Raw genomic sequence first — 14,374 nt, 5'->3', positions numbered from 1 at the left:
AGGAAAAGTGCAAAGTGGTGGTGGTGTGGTGGAGTGGGTTGTGGATTAGAGTCTTAGGACAATAAAACAACCACTCTATGACAGATATGGATCTTTTTGTTGCGAGTAAGGCCCTCTCCATCACGTCTCTTTTGAGTTTGTATGCTCTGATACTTGTAAACCATGTGCCACCTACAGATAATGGAAAACCAGGCAAGTATTACTGATTGGCTGAATAATCCAACAGGGGCCCTGATGTCTGGGTAAACACACATCCTTGATTGTAGTCAAGAGTGGTATTCATGGTTGTACGCTAGCTTCCCACGAAGTGTCTGAAAATCTTATCTGTATAGATGTAGTTGTTTAGTATCTTCATTTGAAAGTTTGCTTTTTAAATGCTGAATTAGCCATCACCAGATAAAACGTTTGCTGAACTTACGTCAGTCCATGTTGTATTCCCAACATATTGTGAAAGATCACTTCCAGAGTGCAGACAAATATATGATGAACAAGGAACTTCAAACAAAACATTGTTTTGATCAAGGATTCTTCACAGTCAGCTTTGCTTCAACATCCCATCAACTTTATTGCGGGCCAGAAAGCTGACAACACAATGTAATAGCTTTAAGGTAATAGCATTGTTTACAGCCAATATTACATTCATTACAAATAATAACTTAATACTTAGTTGCTGCTTATCTTTGGAATAATATTCTTGACCGAAGCACAATAAACATAAGGGAAAGGGCTCAGAATGGGTCATATGTGAGCCCCTCAAATCTCTTCCAACAGCCAACAGGCTCATAGCCAGTCTGACTTTTGAACCTCAGAATCAGAATCAGGTTTATTATCACTGACACAAAACCTTGAAACTTGTTGTTTTGTGACACAACACAGCTAAAGACAGGACTATTATTAAGATGGCGCTAAATGACGACTCCTTTGCTTGCATCTTCGGAAACAGCTCTATTTCTGATGCACCATCAATAACTCTCGGAGACGAGAGGCGAGATATAGGATTTTATTGACTGGAAGAAAGAACAAGCAGCAATTGACCACCACACTACATCCTGGAGACTGAGGCCGGGGCTCAGGCTCCAATCGCCTTCTTACTGGGGTCCGTGGGAGGAGCCACAGGAGCAGTCAGTGGGGGGGGGGGGGGGGGGGGGAGAGCGTGTCCAGACAGGTATATGTAGTTCACCACAATTTCCATTTTTAGTATCTTTACTTTTCCCTTTCAGGGTTCTTTTGAAGACCCTGACCTTGTTACACGGAGACTTTGGTCCTTTGCGGGAATGGGACCCACTCTCGGGGTTTCAGGACCAGCCATTGTTGTTCGGCACACCAAGGGTTTGGCCTGAGAGTCCAGCTCACATTTGGAAGCCTAAGATCTTGGGGTTCCGGAGGTGGGTGGATCGAGGGTTGGTGTCATGGCAGGAGACTTGTGTGTTGTCGGGGAGGCTGGAAAATCTTTCGCTGTGGACCCGAAGACCCTTTGATCTTTGCAATCTTTAGGCACAGAGCTCGTAAAAAGCAACGAAACGGACTTCTTAGAGTCATAAACCAGCGTGTTGTTGTTATGTCTCTCGCTCGCTGTGAAAATTATGGACACCTCCCTCTCCCTTATTAGGGAGAGGGAGAACCTGTAGTTTGTCGAATACTGGATGAAATGCGATAGTCTTTGGGGTAACTCTGGTCTGTATCTTTGCTATCGCCTGGCTCACGCTTGTGCTCGGTAGTGGATTCACTTTCTTTTGCTGGAGGGAGAGGGGGGATCGTTGCCTTGCTGCCACTTATGCACAGGAGGGGGGAGCTGGGGAGGACTTTGGGGTTCTCACGTTTAACTGTTGTTCATTCTTTGGGGCACTTCTCTGTTTTTGTGGATGTTTGCGAAGAAAAAGCATTTCAGAATGTATATTGTATACATTTCTCTGACATGAAATTGGACCTTTGAACCCTAAATGTTCCAAAAATAAGTAAATATAGCAGAAAAGGAATAATAAGGTAGTGTTCATGGTATAAGGTAAAAGTAAAGTTCCTCCCCGCACATACTCGATGCATCGAGCAGCAACCTTCACATTTTTGAGTTGCTAGCTTGATGCTCAACCCAGTATAGGTAGAACTTGAGCAAGGAGCTGGCCAGATTCGAACCCAGGACCTCTAGTTCCAAAGTCCGGGTGCGGATACCACTGCACTACAAGCACAAACAGGGGTTCCTGGACCATTTAAGAATCTGATGGAGGAGGGGAAGAAGTTATCCCTGAAACATTCAGTGTGGGTCTTCAAGCTCCTGTGCCTTCTTCCCAATAGTAATAATGAGAAGATGGTATATCTGAGTCTGGGTCACTGGAAAAGGAGACCACTCCTTATTTCTATCAGAGTCATAGCTTACATCTTCGACACATTTCTTTCAGGGTTTTGCTCTCAGCTCAATGCATTATGACATAATGAATTCTTTTGTTCAATAATTACAGCATCCACAATTGCTATAATTTTGCACACTAACCCCTAACAGGGTTTGTCTGCTTTGAGCTGAGCGCCCCAACCCTGAGGTAGAATTTGCTTCAGTCATTCATTATGAACAGCCATATCGTAAGAATATTTCCATGTTAGAAGCAGCAGCAAGCAGGATGCTTTCCAACTGGCCTAGCTTTAACTTGCAGAGTCATTTCAGTGAAAGTCATCCTCAATCGCAAAGGACTAGCCATGAAGCAACAGAGGTTTCTGTCTAGATCTTGGCTAAGTCCTTTTCCTACCAGCTTGCGTTGTTGCATGTGGTGGTTCCTCCCTCTCTCCTGCTCATTGCTCCTGAAGGAAGGTTTGTGTTTGAATGGTTTCCATTCCTCCTCGGTGCTGTGATTGTTGGGTAAGGTTTAATCCATGTGGTTTGTGGGCTGGACTCTGTAGTTCACGTTGTGATGTGTGTCTGGTTGCTCCTTTTCTTGTTGCTTTGAATTGGGGCGGCCTGCGGAGAGCGAACACTGAGCTGAACCGCATTGTGCCTGGACTCCCTCAATTTTCAAATTTATATTCTGTGTTTTTTTGCTCTTTTTTAAAGCCCTTTGCGCAATTTGATTTTTTTTCGGGTATGGGGTGGTGTCACTGTTCTTCTTTGAATGGGTTCTATGGTTTTCTTTGTTTCGTGGCTGTCTGTGGGGAAGACAAATCTCAGGGTTGTATACTGCATACATAAATGTACTTTGAATCTTTGCTTCAAAAGTATTTATGTTTCCTTCCGCTTCTGATATTTTTATTGACTACTGTGTAACTAAATGCTCTTTGACTTGCCTTTTACTTGAAAGCATTGCTTGAACGCATGGACCAGAAGATACTTAGTTGATTTGTTAGCTAGTGTAGTAGCTGGATGCTATGGATAAAATGACTGTTTATGGGCTAATATCAACAATTATTACCTTGTACAAATTTCAGAAAGCAACTACAGCTTTTAGTTTCAAGGAAAACATTTGAACTTATAGCAAACTCAAATAAAGAATATCATACAGCAAATTCATTTGGTGTCTTTTCCCTTGCAATTGTATTGAGGTAAAAAGTATTCCTTTATTTTACGTCTGTTTATAAATTAAATAAACAAGCTTTGCTTTGTTCTTGTGTACTGACTGGAGCCTTTTAACTTTTTTTTTAACCTTAGTAAACTAATTCAATCCTGACCTCAGCTGTTGTCTGTACAGAATCAGCATAGTCTTAGTGTGATGGCATGGATATCCTTTGGGATCCCTGGTTTCCAGACATATCCCCAAGATGGGTTGGGAGGTAAATTAGCCACTCAAATTAAGTTGTAGAAGCTAGAAGGGTTTTTTTTGGCAGTGTGAGAAGTATAAAATGGGATTAGTGCTGCATTAGTTTCATTTAGGATTTCTGATGGTCAGTGCTGGAAGGCTGCTTCCATACTGTATGATTCCATGACTAAACGCTGTACCACAAACCAATAAGAACATGAACAATCAAGAACCGAAGGACAGTACAGAAGAACGTCCCTTCGGTTAAGTGCTACATCTGCATCAAACTGTTGTTTCCACCCCTGTACTTATCTACAATCTCCAGCTGAACCAAAACTTTTACAACCCCTGACTCTCACTGAACTGGGCTGTCAATCCTAAATGCTCTCCATCACCAAAGCTCGGCAATGTCACCATTAATCCGGACCTGTTCCAAGCTTCATCCAAGATGCAAGAGATTCTGCAGATGTTGGACGTCTTGAGCAATGCTGGAGTAATTGAACAGGTCAGCTGGTGATAAATGGTCTCAGCCCAAAACATCAACTGTCAACTGTTTATTTCCTTCCATAGAGGCTGCCTGACCTGCTGAGTTCCTCTTGCATTTTGTGTGTGTTGTCCAAGCCTCACACTACTGTTTCCCTCTATACGAGCAGAATTAGATTTAATTATTAATCATATTAAATCGAAACATACAGTAAAATGCGCCATTTCCGTCAACAACCACTACAATCTGAGGAAATGCTGGGTCATTCCAACGACAACATAAAATGCTCACAATGTTCAGCAGAATAATACACAGCCAACATACAATAAGCAACAACAGCCACTGAGGAAAGTGCTGCAGTGTAGAAATCTCTCTGCTTCAGTGCCCTGGGTTTGATTCTGAATCGATAAAAGGAGGAATGTTCTGAGACCAAGCATATCACAGGATCAATGGCCTCTTTCTCTCAGGAAAGGGGAAAAAGAATGATCATTCCACATTTTTCTGCCCGTCATCTGACCTCTCCAGCTCTCAATCCCTCTTCCTCCTATAAAATGTTTCCAAATCTTACCTGTCAATTCAACTATTGTTCACTGATTCTTAGTCTAGGAATTGGATTAATTAGTAACTGTTTCTCTGCAAAAAAATAATGTAACTGACAGTAAAATGTACTTGTAACCATTTCCCAGTGAAAATGCATTTATTAGGGAAATGGATTGAGTATTTCTGTGCACTAATCATATTAGTGGGCCCAATGTTTCCTTGTAGTAGGCATGCACCTAATGGCATGAATTTTTGCATATGCTCATTACTGCAGAGCCAACAACCTGTCTCTGAACATGAACAAAACAAAAGAGATGGTTGTTGACTTCAGGAGGGCACGGAGCAACCACTCTCTGCTGAACATCGACGGCTCCTTGGTAGAGATCGTTAACAGCACCAAATTTCTTGGTGTTCACCTGGTGGAGAATCTCACCTGGTCCCTCAACACCAGCTCCATAGCAAAGAAAGCCCAGCAGCGTCTCTACTTTCTGCAAAAGCTGAGGAAAGTCCATCTCCCACCCCCCATCCTCATCACATTCTACAGGGGTTGTATTGAGACCATCCCAAGCAGCTGCATCACTGCCTGGTTCGGAAATTGCACCATCTCGGATCGCAAGACCCTGCAGCAGATAGTGAGGTCAGCTGAGAAGATCATCGGGGTCTCTCTTCCCGCCATTACAGAGCATCCGCAAAGCAAACAGCATTATGAAGGACACCATGCACCCCTCATACAAACTCTTCTCTCTCCTGTCATCTGGGAAAAGGCACCGAAGCATTCAGGCTCTCACGACCAGACTATGTAACAGTTTCTTCCCCCAAGCCATCAGACTCTTCAATACCCAGAGCCTGGATTGACACCAGCTTTCTGCCCTCTACTGTGCCTATTTTCTTGCTTATTATTTATTCTAATGCCTGCACTGTTTTGTGCACTTCATGCAGTCCTGGGTAGGTCTAGTGCAGCTTTTTTCTGTGTTGGTTTTACATAGTTCAGTGTAGTTTTTGTACTGTTTCATGTAACACCATGGTCCTGAAAAACATTGTTTCGTTCTTACTGTGTACTGCACTAGCAGTTATGGTCGAAATGACAATAAAAAGTGACTTGACTTGAAATTGGAGCTCAAAGGTGCAAGCAATAACACAAAAGAGCAAGGAGCACACTGCCCAGTGAAGCACAACTTTAAGGATCTCCAATGTGACGTTGAGGTGCTGATTATCTCCAAGATCTTTGTTCCACTGGTCAAAGCATTTTCCAAAAACTTTTTACTTGCTGTCTCATTAATTTTATCCTTTTCATTTTTGTATATTTCAGTTCATCAAGCTGTTATCCTGATCATCTTGAGTCATATTAAGGCACGGTGATTCATGCCATGGGAAACAATGGAATTCCTTTTTCCTATATTTGTCATACTTCATGGCAGGCTTTCATGCCACTTGCTTGTGGTTGCAGCAAGATTGGGTTCCTTAAAGTCTGAAGATTTTCTCCTGGCATAGCTTTGTAAAAAGGTGGCTATGAAGATGATCTTGACACCTCCCATCATAGGGGTCCCATTTCACAGCATCTTTCAGTTTGTAAAATACTATTTCTAACATTTTTTCCACAAATTTCTGCTTCTTTGTGTTGGGAAGTGAATGGTCTTTAACACTAAGTGAGATAAGGCAAAAATAGTTGGAGTTCAAAATTGCTCTGTATCAATTTGAGTCCATTAATTTCCTTCTGAAGCATCTTTGAACATTTTAATAATCCTGAAGAGGTATATAAATTGAAATTGCTGTTGCTGAGGCCAGATGGACTGTTTCCAATGCTGATGAGGTCCTCCAACATTCTGTATATGTTCCTCTGGATTTCCAGAGATAGGGCATATTCTGGAGATATGGTGTGTAGAAAATATTAATTTCAACAGCAACCAGTCTTCAGACCTGAACGTGGATTGTACAATGAGTTTAAAATGTACCCAGAACAATGATATTTTTGAAGCTGCAGCCTGGGGGACTGCTTACGAAGTTCCATTTAACCTGAGATGTCTGAATATGCATGAACACTGCCCAGAGTAAGTGGGAATTAAAATTCATTTTGGGTGTCTGGAGTGATGTTGAGAAGTTTATGAGATTGGATATGTATGTGTAAATTTTTATATGAGTGTGAAAACTATATGTAATGCAAAGGAAGCATTGTGGATATATCATTACTATAGAATTGTCCTGCCATTATCTTTGATCTTTAGCACAAACAGGACTCTTCTTCCAAGATTGTCCCAGAATGATTTCTGCTTGTTTGTCTGAATAAAGATTTCTATTTCCACCAGCTTCAGTGTCTCTTCAGTGACTTTGTTCATAGTCATAATACCACATCTGCAAAATCTCCTCTATTTATGGCTGTTTCCAATGTCAGGATATTTCATACATCGTAAATTTTTGGCAGGAACTCATTTTTACATTCTCTCTCTCTTTATCTCCTGATTTTTTTTCTCTCTGTAATCATTTCCACAAGTGAGTTTCCTTTTGTGTAAAGTAGTCGTACTTGAGCTGTCTTGTCACCACTTTTCTCCGTGCATGAAGCTTTGGCTGATCTTTTTGTTATGTCAGGTTTTTAACTGAGTTAAATGAAAAGGCAGAAAGAAAAACTGAAAGTAAATAAAGTCAGAGTGAGAAATGAAATAAGAGGGCAGACTTTTGACAAATACTGAACAATTGCCAGAAGAAGCAGGAAGCTACATGAATATTGCTGGGATTTGAGGATGTGAGTTAGAGGGAAAGATTGAATAGGTTAGGACTTTATTCCTGGAGCATAGGAAAATGAAGGGAGATTTGACAGAGGTATACAAAATTATAGGTGGTATAGATAGGGTAAATTCAAGCAGGCTATTTCCACGGAGGTTGGGTGGGACTACAACTAGAGGTCATGGGTTAAGTTTGAAAGGGGAGCATGAGCGGAAACTTTTTTCACCAGAAGGTGATCAGAACCTGGAATGAGTTGCCAGTGGAGGCAGTGGATGTAGATTTGATTTCAACATATAATAAAAATTTGGGTAGTTACATGGATAGGAGCGCTATGCAGGGCTATGGTCTGGGAGCAGGTCAATGGGACTAAGCAGAATAATAGTCTGACACAGACTGGATGGGCCAAAAGGCTTGTTTCTGTGCTGTAGTGCTCTAAGACCCTATGTAGGCAAATATTCACATCGCTAACCCATGCATGAAACCAAGTGATCTATTCACTTGCTTCATTCTTCAGTTAATTTCTTCTGGCCTTGTACAACTTTTCATGTTAGCAAACATGAAACTGACCTTGTGTGAATGCAGGCTACTTCTAAGAATCAATCTAACATGATGTGGATATCATTCTTCCCTGTTAAATCTGGAATTTTATAATTCTTACGCTGAATATAAGAAAACTGTTGCTAACATGAGCCAAGTGAATATGAACTAATCAAATAAATTATTAAAGAGACATATGGTGTACAGTATTATCCCTTTTTATAAAGGATGGCATTCAATGGAGTTAAAGTCCGTACAACACAGGTAACTGATGGTAGAAAGGGTGCAGAGGACATTTACAAGGATGTTGCCTGGACTGGGGAGCATGCCTTATGAGAATAGGTTGAGTGAATTTGGCCTTTTTTCCTTGGAGAGACAGAGGATGAGAGGTGATCTTATAGAGGTGTATAAGATGATGAGAGGCATTGATCGTGTGAAAGTCAGAGCCTCTTTCCTAGGGCTGAAATGGCCAGCATGAGAGGGCACAGTTTTAAGCTGCTTGGAATCAGGTACAGAGGAAGTATCAGGGTAAGTTTTCTACACAGAGACTGGTGAGTGCGTGGAATTGGCTGCCGGCGACGGTGGTGGAGGCAGATACGATAGGGTCTTTTAAGAGACTCCAGGACAGGTACATGGAGCTCAGAAAAATAGAGGGCTATGGGTAACCCTAGGTAATTTCTCAGGTAAGAACATGCTCGGCACAGCTTTGTGGGCTGAAGGGCCTTTATTGTGCTTTAGGTTTTCTATGTTTCTAGAAAGGACGGACGGAATGCCCTGAAGGTTTGGTGTTCATCAATCCATTAATCATCTGAAGACTGCCATGACCAGTTATATGCACCAGTTGACTCATTTGTTCAACATTAGGTACTCACCTGGAACATAACAGTGACATTTTTAAAGCTTATCTTTATTTGTCACAAGCATATTGAAACACAGTGGAATGCTTTCTTTGCGTCAACGACTGATACAATCTGCGGATGTGCAACAAGTTCAATAGGTTCAATTTAATGTCAGAGAAATGTATACAATATTAATCCTGAAATTCTTTTTCTTGGCAAACATCCATGAAATGAAGTGCCCCAAAGAATGAATGACAGTTAAATGTTAGAACCGTGAAGCCTCCCCCATGAGCAAAAAAACATCGGCGCCCCCCCCCCCCACGGAGCACTCAAGCATGCAGCAAAGCATCAATAATGACACAGATTTGCAGTACCCTAAAGACTATTCATTCACCTGGTATTCAACATACCACAGGCTCTCTCCCTCTCCCTAATAACGGAAAATGAGCTGTCCCCGTTTTCACAGCGAGAGTGGAGACATAACAGAACAACTCGTCAATTTATTGTGTTAAAAGTCTGTTGCATCACTTTTTCCAAGCTCAGTGCCCAGAGATCTCTTGTCTCTGGGCACACAGTCGGCAGTCAGCTTGCTGCTTTTGATCTTCCCTGTACTCCCACGACACACCAGTTTTCTGCAGCAGCACCGACTATGAATCTGCCCGCCTCCAGGGCCATGAAAATCCGGCAGCCTGAAACCATGCTATTCTTCTAGGCCACGTCCTTGGCATGTCATAAAATGGCTGGTCGTGAGGCCCTGAAAGCGGGTCCCACTCCCGCAAAGAACTGAAGTCAGTGGGTAATCCTAGGTTAGGGTCTTCAAAAGAACCCTGAAAAGGAAAAAAAGTGATATTAAAGATAGAAATACAGCTGTTTCCGAAGATGCAAGCAAAGGAGTTGCCGTTAGGTTCTGCCTTCTATAATCCTGTTTGCATGCTTGTTGTATGCCCACAACTTTCTAACCCTAACGCTGTACATCTTTGTAATGCGGGAGGAAACTAGAGCATCTGGAAAACCCATGTGGTCACGAAGGGAACCTATAAACTCCTTACAGACGGCGGCAGAGATTGAACATCGATTGCTGGCGGTGTAAAGTGTTATGCTGGCTGGTACATTGTTGGCTTCATGTAACCGATTACAAAGTAATATTCTGTTCTAATTTGCAGATCTAAACATTCAGATGTTTTTAATTAGAGAATGGGATTTTATAACAAGACCTGTTCTTTTTTTCATTGGTAACATTATTGCCAAGCCAATTGATCCCATTCATCACTACATTATCACTTCCCTGGAGCACAGGTGAATGATGGGACAGCTTAGAGAAATATACAAAGTCGTGAGGGGCACAGACAGGGCAAATGCATGCAGTTCTATTTGGTTAATCAGGGCAGCCGCTTATTTGGACAACTCATAAAGAATAAAAACTAATTGAGAAAATAGCCAGGATTCCCATAGTTTATTTGGGGCACAAAGCTGCTTACTTGGGACAGGAGACTATTGCTGAACAGTTTCTAACTAGTGGCAAACGTGTCACTTGTTTGGCTGTTAGATACTACACTGTGTGTAGACCAAACAGTTTTTAAATAGCGCCAGTTGTGTGTGTGCTTGTGTTCAAAAAGCAATGATTTTTGTCACTGATAATTGCAAGAAACAAGTAGTAAGACAATTCAAACCTGTTTTGCTCACTGCAGTTTCAGGCTTTCAGGCTTGGAGATGCCAGATCATTCCAGGAATGAAAATGAAACTATTTCACTACTTCAGCAAGTTAGGAATTACGAAGAAGTTGACGGTATTAAGAATTATTTTGAATGTTACAATGAAAATGAAGATTTGAAGGATATGATCATTGATAACATTGTATGAAAACATTCTACAATAGGTGTCTTCATTGATTTTGATTATTTACAGTCAATCAAAGCACACAACGGCATACACTGAATGAATTCCTCCGTCGATAACAATTAGGAACTAATACAGAGCTTTATAGTACAGTAGAAGTAATGATAGTGATCTAATTTGATCTGCATTCCATTTAGAAACATAGCTTATTACTCAGTTAAATGGTAGTTTGTCTTTTTATACCTTTTTAACTATTTCCATGAAACTTTGACTAATTGGGGCAGCTGCTTAGTTTGGCAAAAATGTACTGGTCCCATTTGTCCCAATTAACCAGAATCTACAGTGTAAATATAGCATATATCAAATTTAAGTTTAATTTCAAGTTCAAGTTTAATTAGCATTCAACCATACTTGCATACCCATGAATACAGCCAAACAAAACAACCTTCTTTTGGGGTCAAGTTGCACAAGGCAGTGCCAACAGCCTTATGCAACACAAGATGCATATAGCACAAATAACATAGCAGTAAACATACAGTCACACACAAAAAATATATATAGCCAAAGTCCCTGCGTCACATGTCCTGTAAATTGATGTTACAAGGGTGTTATCAGCAAGAACAAGCAGTTCTCAGCAGACCGCAGATGAGCGTAAGCATGCATGTACGCAGTCCAGCTTGCCTTCCGCCAAGCAAACACTGGAGGGCAGCATTAACAGGAGAGGTCAGCCCCCAACCCAGCATGGATGCCATGCTACACCCACCTCTGACGTCTCCTCTCCTGGACTGCTGTAACAGGCAAGCCCCAGGCTTGAGGCCGAGTCCTTGCTATAACCGAGGTTACACGACACTCCCTGGCATCTGCCTCGGCAATACATAAGGGAAATGGACTTGTATCATTCTACATTACCAACGTTCAACAGGGCCTTGTGATTGCAAGAGAAACATTCTGGACGATCACTCACCGTTAGACTGCACACCGCCTTCATGCACTGACTCTGCTGCCTTTCTGTAAAAGGCAACAACATGGTTTACACCTAGTCCAGCTCCTCGAACTCCTCAGCCCATGAGCATTAGACCTGCAGTATTTGAAGTCCATGTCCAGCATTGTCCTGCGACAGTAACAAAGATGTTTAAAAAAGACAAAACATCTTTGGTTGGCCCTTAAGCGGCCACTACATATGAATGCATTATCATCTTACAGGAAACATATATATGCACTATGTATAAAAAATATAAATTAAATAAGCAGTACAAAAAGACAGCAGAACTATGTTGAGGCTCCAGTATCTCCCCTCTCATGGTAGTATTGAGAACAGGGAAGTCTTGGATGGTGAGGATCCTTAATGATGGATGCTACCTTCATGAGGCATTTCCTTTTGAAGGAGTTTACAACCCTCTGCAATTTTTTCCGATCTTGTGCAGTGGTCCCCTCCATATCAGACAGTGGTGTAGAAGTTTGCTAGTCTTTCGTGACATACCAAATCTCCTTAAACTCCAAATGAAATACACCTGCTGCAAGCCCTCTTCATAATCGCATCAATATGTTGGCTCTAAAATAGACCTTCCGAGATGCGGACACCCAGGAGCTTGAACTACTCACCATTCCCTCTGCTAATCCCTTGTTAAGTACTGATGTGTCTTCCCTTGACTTTCCTTTGCTGAAGTCCACAATCAATTCCTTGGTCTTACTGATGTTAGACCATAAGACATAAGACATAGTAGCAGACTTAGGCCATCTGGCCTATCAGGTCTGCTCTGCCATTCAATCATGGCTGATCCTTTTTTTTCATTCTCCTCCTTAACCTCATTTCCTGGCCTTCTCCCTGTAACCTTTGATGCCATATCCAATCAATAACCTATCAATCTCTGCCTTAAATACACCCAATAACCTAGCCTCTACAGCTGCATGTGGCAACAAATTCCACAAATTCACCGCCCTTTGGCGAAAGAAATTTCTCCGCATCTCTGTTTTGAAAGGGTACCCCTCTATCTTGAGGCTGTGCCCTCTTGTCCTAGACTCTCTCACCATGGGAAACATCCTTTCCACATCTACTCTGTCTAGGCCTTTCAACATTTGAAAGGTTTCAATGAGATCCCCCCCGACACTTCTGAATTCCAGCGAGTACAGACCCAGAGCCATCAAACATTACTCATATGATAATCCTTGCATTCCTGGAATCATCCTTGTGAACCTCCTCTGGACCCTCTCCAATATTCTAAGATGAGGGGCCCAAAACTGTTCACAATACTCAAGGTGAGGCCTCACCAGTGCCTTATAAAGCCTCAGCATCACATCCTTGTTCTTGACCTCTTGAAATGAATGCTAAAATGAATGTTGAGTGTGAGGTGGTTGTTGTGACACAACTCAGCCAGCCAATCTGTCTCACTCCTGTATGTCTCCTCCCCACCATCTGACATTCTGCTAACAGTATGCTATCAGCAAATTTACAAATGGTGTTTGAGCTGTACCTAGCCACGCAATTGTGGGTGTAGAGAGTGTGGAGCAGTGGGCTGAGCACATATCTTTGAAGTGAGCCAATGTTGATTGTCAGTGAGGAGGAGATGTTAATTCTGATCAGTGCAGACTGTTGTTTCCTATTGAGGAAGTCAGGGATCCAGTTGCACAGGAAGTATAGAGATTCCAGTTTTGGAACTTGTAGATTAGAACAGAGGATGTGATTGTGTTGAACACTGAGCTGTAATCAATAAACAGCAGGCTGACATTGGTATTGCTATTATCCTGGTGATCAAAGGCTGAGTGGGGTGCCAGTGAGATTGCACCCACTGGAGACCTAATGTGGTGATAGACAGATTGCAGCAGATCCAGGTCTTTGCTTTGGCAAGAGTGAATTTCATCCATGTGCAACATCTCAAAGCAGTTCATCACGGTAGATGTGAGTGCAACTGGGCGATAGACATTGAGGCAGCTCACCCTTCTTTTCTTGAGCATCATTTTGATTGTTGCCTTTTGCAGCAGGTGGGGACCTCTGACTGCAGCAGTCAGACACTGGAAACGTCCTTGAACACTCCAGGCAGTTGGTTGGCACAGGCTTTGAGTGCCCTGCCAGGTACACCAGAAGGCCCTGACTCTTCTCTGATAACTTTCCTACTATTAGTACAAGGCTCTCCAGCCTACAAATTCCTGGTTTGTCTCTATTGTTCTTTTTAAGCAAAGCAACAGCATTGCTTATTCTCCAGCCCTCTGGCTATATAGCTATAAAGGATACAAAGATCTATGTGAAGGCCCCACCAATTTCCCTTGGTATCCTGGGATAAATCCTATCAGACACTAGGGATTTACCCACCTTAATGTTTTACAAGGCATTTAACATCTCCTCCTTTTTAATAATAAAATACTCCTTCCTTATCTCATCATCACACATCTTGTCATTCCTGGAAAATACTGACATAAAGTACTCATGAAGGACCTCACCCACTTCCTCTGTTTCAATCACAAAGCAACAGGAGTGTGAACTTAGAAGCCTTGCCATTAAATTCATAATTCATCATCCAGGTCTGATGGCTGCATCCTATTTTTCCATCTCACTGCCAGGAAATGTCTAGTCTAGACTAAAGGGAAGGGAAGAGGCTTGTGGAGTAGAAATGTTTTGTCTTTGCTATCATTACACTGCATATAAGAGTCTAATTTTAATTCTTCACCATTCCTCTGTGAATTTTCATTTTCCCTTATTCATAAAACTT

At 41.9% G+C, this 14,374-nt stretch overlaps 1 long non-coding RNA gene across 1 annotated transcript in view; it reads left to right on the top strand.

Moving 5' to 3' along the window:
• LOC140737670 (uncharacterized) overlaps positions 1-14,374 on the top strand; it is a 65,542-nt gene that overhangs the window by 6,508 nt on the left and 44,660 nt on the right. Inside the window, exon 2 of the long non-coding RNA XR_012101223.1 lies at positions 455-608. This is a non-coding gene — a long non-coding RNA (uncharacterized lncRNA). The remainder of the gene's footprint in view (positions 1-454; positions 609-14,374) is intronic.

Source organism: Hemitrygon akajei, chromosome 2, assembly GCF_048418815.1.
Source record: "Hemitrygon akajei chromosome 2, sHemAka1.3, whole genome shotgun sequence".
Lineage (NCBI taxonomy): Eukaryota > Metazoa > Chordata > Chondrichthyes > Myliobatiformes > Dasyatidae > Hemitrygon > Hemitrygon akajei.
This window is presented reverse-complemented; position numbering and strand designations above follow the sequence as displayed.